The following is an 8,769-nucleotide window of genomic DNA, read 5'->3' on the forward strand; positions in this document are numbered from 1 at the left end:
CAGTAGTGACTTCACATCCAATATGGGGATCTCCACTTAATTGCATTCACCATAATTAAGCAATAAAGAATGAGAGAAAATGGAGACCTCGCTTCCAGGACCTGTGATCTGAACTTGAGATCTTCATGTCTAACCTACAAGACTTTCTCAGAACATAGCCATAATCAGGCCAATATCGTTAGCTTAATTTCTTATAGTCATAGTGCTCTAAAATCACAGCAATTCAGATTTATAGTATAATAAAAAATGTGCTTGAATACTTTGAAACAACATGAAATACCTCATGACCAAAATAAGGAAATATTGTATGTGTCCAAGAATAAACTCCAGGGAAAGATAACTTTCCCCCACCATCACTGTGACCTTGGTGACTTGGATTCTTACCAACAGTGTTTTTGACACTGGGAATCCCCATATCTGTGAAGTCCTCATGCTGAGATAATAGAAACTGGGACTGGAAAGGAGGGGTTTGATGGGGGTGGAGTCCTTAGGTAGACCTACCATAACATTTTACCAGGCATCCAAGACCCCCATCCCTCTTAACATCTTAAATTACATGTGAAAATTTAATTTTATCTTTGGGGAGACTTTTTCTAAGTCAATTTCAACTTTGCTATACCAATGTTTACCATTTAATATAATGCCTGGCACCATTAATATGTGCTAAACCCCACTGGCATGGTTGCAATCATAAAGTTAGGGGCCAGGAAACAATGATTTTATGGATAGTTCGTGGTCTCTTAGCTGAATGACTGAACTCCCTTCCTAGATGTTCCTCAGTCCCCAGTTTCTCCCCATTCCATCTATTCTGCACACCATAATCAGATTAACCTTCATTGAATACGACTACCACCCTATTAGAAATCTCCAGTGGCCTTATACTGCCTGCAGAATAAAGTTCAAACTTACTTACTGTAGCATTCAGAACCATCTTCACCAGTTCATAACAAATATGGTTTTCAGCCTACACTCTTCTATATTGCCCCCAAGATCAACTCAGGCTAATATTTTCATAACATATTGATTATTGTTGAAGTTTACCAAAATGGACTTGGAAAGCTAAGTCACCAAAAGTTTTGACAAATACATGTACGATAAGGTATACTGTAACCAATTAGATTCCATAAGAAAATAAAAAGCTACTATGGGGTACTATTTTTTTATTCTTACCTATTTCCCTTCAGGTATCTGGCTGCATGCCTAATGACATAGGCTATGATTACTATAAATAATATCTCCTCTAGTAGAAGTCAATTTTTGATGGCCAGCTCCCCTGATTCCCATTTATCTTACAGTAAGCTCACATACTATCTTCTGACAATAAAAGCAATACCACTTGCTGTAGTACAGCAAAGTGGTAAACATTGGCTCTACAGTCAGACAGACTGCCTCAAGTTCAAATCTTAGCTCTGCTGCTTGTAAGCTGTGTGACCTGGGAAATTACCTAACCCTTCAAAGCAGCTATAAACTACCTTTTGTATTGTCAGGAGGTTTAAAAATGGTAATGTATTGGGGCAACTGGGTGGCTCAGTCGGTTAAGAGTCCGGCTTCGGCTCAGGTCATGATCTCATGGCTTGTGGGTTCGAGCCCCACGTCGGGCTCTGTGCTGACAGCTCAGAGCCTGGAGCCTGTTTCAGATTCTGTCTCCCTCTCTCTCTGACCCTCCCCTGCTCATACTGTCTCTATCTCTCTCTCAAAAATAAATAAAACATTAAAAAATTTTTTTAAATGGTAATGTATGTAAAGCATTGTTTGTGATAATTAAGTGAGATATTCATGTAAGTATAAAGGGTGAATGCCTAGTACAGAGTTGTTTTTTCTTTTCCAAAGTAGTCTCCACACCCAACATAGGACCTGAATGTGATGACTCTGAGATTAAGAGTCGCATGCTTTACTGACTGAGCCAGCAAGATGCCTAGGATATAATATGTTTCCAATGAATGTTAGCTGTGGGAGTAGTCCTTGTTAAAATTAAAGCTAAATAGCAGTAGATAATGCAAATTCACTCACAAGCACTTAGAGAATCACCTATGACCTGCTCTGTGAAACTAGATGGGAACCTGTGCTTCAATCATTCTTTCTAAGAACATTTGGGATTTAATGTAGAATCAACTACTTATGGGGATTCACGTGCAGGGATGATTTCAGTCTACCTTTGAAATCATGTTTACCGGGTACTTCAACTTAAAGTAAAAATTTACCATTAACTTAAAATACACAAGTTTGGGGGCGCCTGGGTGGCTTAGTCGGTTAAGCGTCCGACTTTCGCTTAGGTCATGATCTCGTGGTTCATGGGTTCAAGCCCCGCGTCGGGCTCTGTGCTGACTGCCAGCTCAGAGCCTGGAGCCTATTTCAGTGTCTGTGACTCCCTCTCTCTGACCCTCCCCTGCTCATGCTGTCTCTCTCTCTCTCCTAGAAATAAATAAAACATTAAAAAAAATTTTTAAAAAAATAAAATACACAAGTTTGTACTATCTTATACTGTATCCTAATTCATTGACAGACATACATCTTCCACTGCTTAAATGAATATTCACCAATATTTTTAGTTCTACCTTTTAACTTAAATTATGTTACTCTTCCACATTTATATTTTGTATGTGAACGTCTTTGTAACAACACAGTTTACACATTTGTCATAATTATACCTTTTGACCTCAACACACCCTCACACACGGTTTTGTCACAGGTGCCCTACTATGCTGTTTGCAGGTTAATTCAAATGTTTGAATATTAAAAAATATCATTTCAACAAGCATTACTTTTTCATATGATTTACTCTCTTAGCCCTACGTTCTTAAAAATAAATGCATCCGCATGTTCATATGGATAGTTTTAAAGCTCTGCTCTATACTGCCAACTGGTCCTGAAACTCTGTCTATCCATCATCTCACCAATACTGTTCCACTATTGTTATTCACTTTACTAGCTTAGTAAATATGTAATAACATCATATAACTGTGGGTTTGGATTATTCTTCTCCTGTAAATATTGAGATCTGAGAATTATTTAATAAAAGGCAACAAACACATAAGAATAAATCTAGCAAAGATGTGGAAGACTTCTACTCTGAAGATTACACCACATTATTATTTGTTTAAAGCAAGTAAGTGTCTGTTAACCCCTTGTATTTCTTCTTTGGAAAAATGTCTAGTCATGTCCTCTGCCAATTTTTAAACTGGATTATTTATTTTTGAATAATAAGTTTTAAAGTTCTTTATATATTTTGATACTAACCCATTTACAAATATCTTTTCCCATTCTGTCAGTTGCCTTTGTCTTTTAGATTGTTTTCTTCACTGTGCAGAAGCTTTTTATTTTGATAAGGTCCCAATAGTTTATTTTTGCTTTTGTTTCCCTTGCCTCGAAGACATATATCAAAACAATTTGCTATGGTCAATATCAAAGAGGTTACTGCCTGTGTTCCCTTCTAGGATTTTGGTGGTTTCCTGTCTTACATTTAGGTCTTATGAACATAGAGGTGTAAAAAAAAGAGGCAAACCAAAAAAACAGACTCTTAACTATAGAGAACAAACTGAAGGTTCCTCGAGGGGAGGTATGCAGGGGGAAGGATTTAATAGGTGATGTGTATTAAGGAAGGCACTTGTGATAACCACCGGGTGTTGTGTGTTAAGTGATGAATCACTAAATTCTACAACTGAAACAAATATTACACTGTATGTCAACTAACTAGAATTTAAATAAAATTTGGTGAAAGAAAAATAATACTAATTAAAAGAATAATAAATAAAAATAAAGTAAGCCCAAAGAATGGAGAAATACAGTTTTAATAACTGTTCAAGATTTAGGTGGATATCCACACTTATGGGGGGAAAAATATATATACATATCTTGACTTCTACCTCACCAGATATTATAATCAATTCTAGATTAATAACAGATCTAAATGTTAAAGTAACAAATCACTTAGCATAAGTATAGATGCCCAAGAAGAATGTGTAGCTACACTATTCACAACAGCCAGAAATAGAAACAATTAGTGCTCATCAAGGTAGAATGGATTTCTTTCAATGGTATAAGTCACACCATAGAGCATTATATAGCAATGAGCAATCTATAACCACACTCAACAATATGGATGAACCTCTTATATAGTGCTAAGTAAAAGAAACAGACACAAAAGAGTACAAACTACATGCTTTCACTTACATAAAGTACAAATACGAGCAAAACTAAGTTATGCTATTAGGAGTGGCTACTCTTTGCAGAAACAGTGACTGCAAGAGAGCATGAGGTGTGCAAAGTGCTCACAATGTGTTTTTTTATGCGAGTTCTGGTTATTCATATTTTGTCAGTTTGTCAAAATTCCTACCGAAATTTTCAAATATTGGTAAATGAGGTTCATTTCCCAAGATCCTTTCTAATAGATATTAGCATTGGAGCAATTATCCAGGTTCATCTCAACAGTCATGGGATTGCTTCCCCAAGGCCTCTCCACAACAGATAAGTAGGCCCGATGTGCTCCCAGTACACCCTCTCTTTTCATGAACCTGAGACTCAAGCTTCAATTCCCAGATGCCAAATCGTCATCAGAGCAAGCATCCACAGCCTTCCAAACTGTCTCCTCTTTTACAGGGACTGAAGATCCAGGCACCAGGATCCTCCTTCCCACTTCAGCCAGCTGGACAAATTGCCAAGTCCTACTCAGAAAGCAATGTTTTAGGGTCCTTTATGTCTTGATTGAATTTATACCCTATGTAAGAGGAAACGAGGCAGCAGAACCAGAAAATTCTGAGAGCAGCACAGAACAGTGGGTAAGGTCTGCATGTCACAGGTTCCCGTTCTCTCTTTTTTCTCCTTTCTTATCTTCCTTTTCTCTATTTTCTCTCTTACAAACAGACTCACAAACGTTGACAGAGTCTTCATATAATCAAACCCCTTAGTGTTTAAAGGTAATTAATAGCCCCTCCAATCTTTTCAGTGCTCTACAGCTTTCAAAGTGCTGTCATATGGTCCATTGCATGTGATTCCCAAGCCTGCAAGAAAGGCTTCATGGGTGGGATTAGGGGGCTCAGGAGGGCTGCGTGCCCTCCTCAAGGTCCTGCAGCTAGGGAGCAACAGAAGAGGTACCAAAGGATGGTTCTCCAACATCCAGTATGGACTACTTTTCCATACCACCTTACACATTCCCCCTCCCCACAGAGCTATACTGGAAAGGGGTTTGTGTCTTTGAGGCCAGCTGACCACACAAGTGGTCAGAACCCACTGACTCAGAACAGCATTTCTGTACAATCAAATTTCTGTACAATACAAAACCAGGTGATTGCTAAAAAGGACTTGGTTCTCAAAATAGAGCCAGTATTTCCAGGAAGGGACCAGAAAAGCAGCTTTTTATTGTAAAGTATCACAGGAGATTCTGATGCACACTAAAGTGTGGGGGACACTTTCCTTAAGGGCTAGAAAGCAAAAGATATCATTTCTCCTGGGTGTCTTCTGACTTTCCCCACCCCTCTTCCCTGCTTCCTTCCTTCCCCCCATGGGACAGATGTCCCAGAGGGCCCTGAATGCAGACAAAAAGTCTGTGAGGGGAAGTAGTTTCTGAGGTCTAAGGAGATGGAAGACCTTTGTCTCCATGGCAGAAACAGAGGAGGTAGCTGGTGTGCTCAGGGTTGGGGTCACTCAGGGAGTTACCACTGCACTCTTTTTCATTTTAAGCCATTTGTGGGGGTCTTGGAGTGGTTTCTGGAATGAGGCCATCAGTTCCCCATTATCGGTCAGCTGTTTTTCTAGGAGGCAAGCAGGCTTGCTTTTGCTAGTCTCAAGTTTCCAGGCTTTCTACCCCCTCCCAGATCTAGGCTAACAAAGCAAACATATGACTTGGAGCTCCTCCTGGCCAAAGCCTCGTCCCTGCCACCAAATCACTCCACGACCTTGGGCAGGTCTTTTCAGCTAAAAGTCTCCCTTAAGTACTAGGAGAATAAACTATCTCATTCATGGTATTCAACCATAGGTGAATTAACTGGTAATGAACCACAAATATGGGAAGCTGTATATACTGAAAGTCTCCGGAGCCTGTGCTAAGAGTTACTTCTGTTTTCACACAAATGCCAAAGGACCACCATATGATTAGTCTATAGTTTGGAATCTTAGAGGTAAAAGAGATCTTAACAATCACCTACTTCCACAAAAGCTGAATCAGCTCTGAAATGATCACTCAGCCTGCATGATAATGTTTGAATGCCTTCTGCGATAGGGAATCCACTTCCCCACCAGCCCGCCTCACTGGCAGAGCACTAGCTTTTCTGTGAGATAGCCTGGCTCTTCTCTTTGTCTCTGGTTTACTCCCTAGCTGCTGACTTGGACAAATCACACCCCTTGTATGGAAAGCCCATGATAATACGTTCTGTCATTCATTTTTCCCCCATGAAGACAATACCCCAAGAGGCCAGCCACAAACAAATCTGTATCTGAGTCCCTCTCTGCAGACATAGGTGGGCTGAGATTGCTCTGTTTGAGTTGGGGGTAGAGCCAGGCCCAGGATGGAGAAGAGACTGGGCCCCCAGATGTCTCTTTGTCCTGAGAGCAGGGTTTCCTACTGGAGGAGGTAGGAGATAGAAATTTGAGAAAATTGTTAAGAATAGAACTCCCTTTACTTTACAATCACTTCCAGTGAGGTAGAAGAAGTGCTTCCATGTGCAGCATTTCAGCTCTTTCTCCAGACCTCCACGGGGGTAAGCATTATTGGTCTTATTTAAAGTGTGGCAAACTGGGGCACCTGGGTGGCTCAGTCGGTTAAGCGGCCGACTTCAGCTCAGGTCATGATCTCATGGTTCGTGAGTTCAAGCCCGTCAGGCTCTGTGCTGACAGCTTAGAGCCTGGAGCCTGCTTCAGATTCTGTGTCTCCTTCTCTCTCTCTCCTTCCCCTGCTCACGCTCCATGTCTCTGTCTCTCAAAAATAAATAAACGTTAAAAAAAAAGAAAGTGTGGCAAACTATTTGCAACTACATGGATGGAACTAGAGGGTATTATGCTAAGGAAAACTACTCAGAGAAAGACTATCATATGACTTCACTCATATGATGACTTGAAGATACAAAACAAATGAACATAAGGGAAGGGAAGCAAAAATAATATAAAAACAGGGAGGAGGACAAAACATAAGAGACTCTTAAATCTAGAGAACAAGTAGAGTTGCTGGAGGGGTTGTGGGAGGGGGGATGGGCTGAACGGGTAAGGGGCTCGAGGAATCTACTCCTGAAATCATTGTTGCACCATGTGCTAACAAACTTGGATTTAATTTATAAAAAATAAATAAGTAATTCGATTAAAAGAAAAAGTGTGGCAAGCTGCTTAGGACGTGGACTTTGGAGGCAGAAGAGGGGGGCTCTCATTTCAACTCTATCAGTTCCTGGTTGAGTAACTTGGTAGCCGCCTTATCAAGAAATTGGAATATTAGAGTGAATTTGTGGTATTATGTGAACTAAATACAAGATTTTACAACACATTCTCTAGCCAGGGCTCAGTAGGAGGTAGTTGTTTGCTCAGACAAACAGTCATATGTGTTAAGCTAGGACTTGGGCCCAAACTTCTGACTCAACACGCCCTCCCACTGTACCACCCACACTGGCCATGTGCGGATTGGACTTTGTGGAGATAACAAATCTGTCCATTTGCTAAATGCTGGGCCTCCTCCCTTCCCCTTAAAATGGAGCTCCAAGTTACTTTAATCTTCTGGTTACTCCCTGTCCACATCTGCATTTGTTTGCCTTGCTGCTACTTCAAATTCATCATATTCCAGATTGAAATTCCAGAACAGTCCCACTTACCCTGGCACACTGGCTGATTTTTCAAATAACTGCATTTAAAATTTTTTCTTAATGCTTCATTTTTTGAGAGGGAGAGAGAAAGAGAGAGAGAGAGAATGAGCAGGGGGAGGGGCAGAGAGAGGGAAACACAGAATCTAAAGCAGGTTCCAGGCTCTGAGCTGTCCGCACAGAGCTCAAAGCAGGGCTCAAACACACAAACCAAGAGATCATGACCCGGGCCAAAGTCTGACACTTAACCGACTGAGCCACCCAGGCGCCCCATCAAACAACTGCATTTTATCTGTAGTGTTACTGACTCATTTAGGCTCTTGGCATCGATCACTGTACTCCACTCATTCATTTCAAACGCATGGAACACCTAATACTCTGTACGGTTCGGTTCCGCATTCATATGTTGGTCCTATGCTGTGTCCGGTGCCATGCAAGGTGCTGGGATTCAATGATGAAAATGTCCCTGTTCTGGAGGCACCCACAGTCTTGTGGAAAACAGACATTTAAGCAAAATATGGAATGGGGCAACTATAAAAAGCACAAAGACCAGGAAGTGATAATGTTTCCTACATGCCTCTATTCCTCCTTTAACTGATTTTTTCCCATTAAATTAATAGTTCTAATGTAGAATTTTAATTTCTTTAATGACTTTGAAACTATATTCTTTGAGGGTTAGATTTTTTTTAGTGGCTGCTCTAGGGTCTCCTATATACACCTTAACATACGAAAAGCAGCTTCACATCTATGCCAGCTTAGTTCCAGTGACCTATAGAAACATAATACTTGTGTGGATCTATTTCCTCTTCTCTCTTTTTTGTACTATTACTGTTATAGATATAACATCTATTAATGTTAGATGTTATATCTAGATATATAGAGAGATATATTTAACCCAATATATATATATGATCATATAACCCAACAGTATATTGTTATAATATACTTATACTGTTATATTATTATATTGTATATATATTATATATGCACTATA

This window comes from Crocuta crocuta, unplaced genomic scaffold (assembly GCF_008692635.1).
Source record: "Crocuta crocuta isolate KB4526 unplaced genomic scaffold, BGI_CrCroc_1.0 scaffold149, whole genome shotgun sequence".
NCBI classification, from domain to species: domain Eukaryota; kingdom Metazoa; phylum Chordata; class Mammalia; order Carnivora; family Hyaenidae; genus Crocuta; species Crocuta crocuta.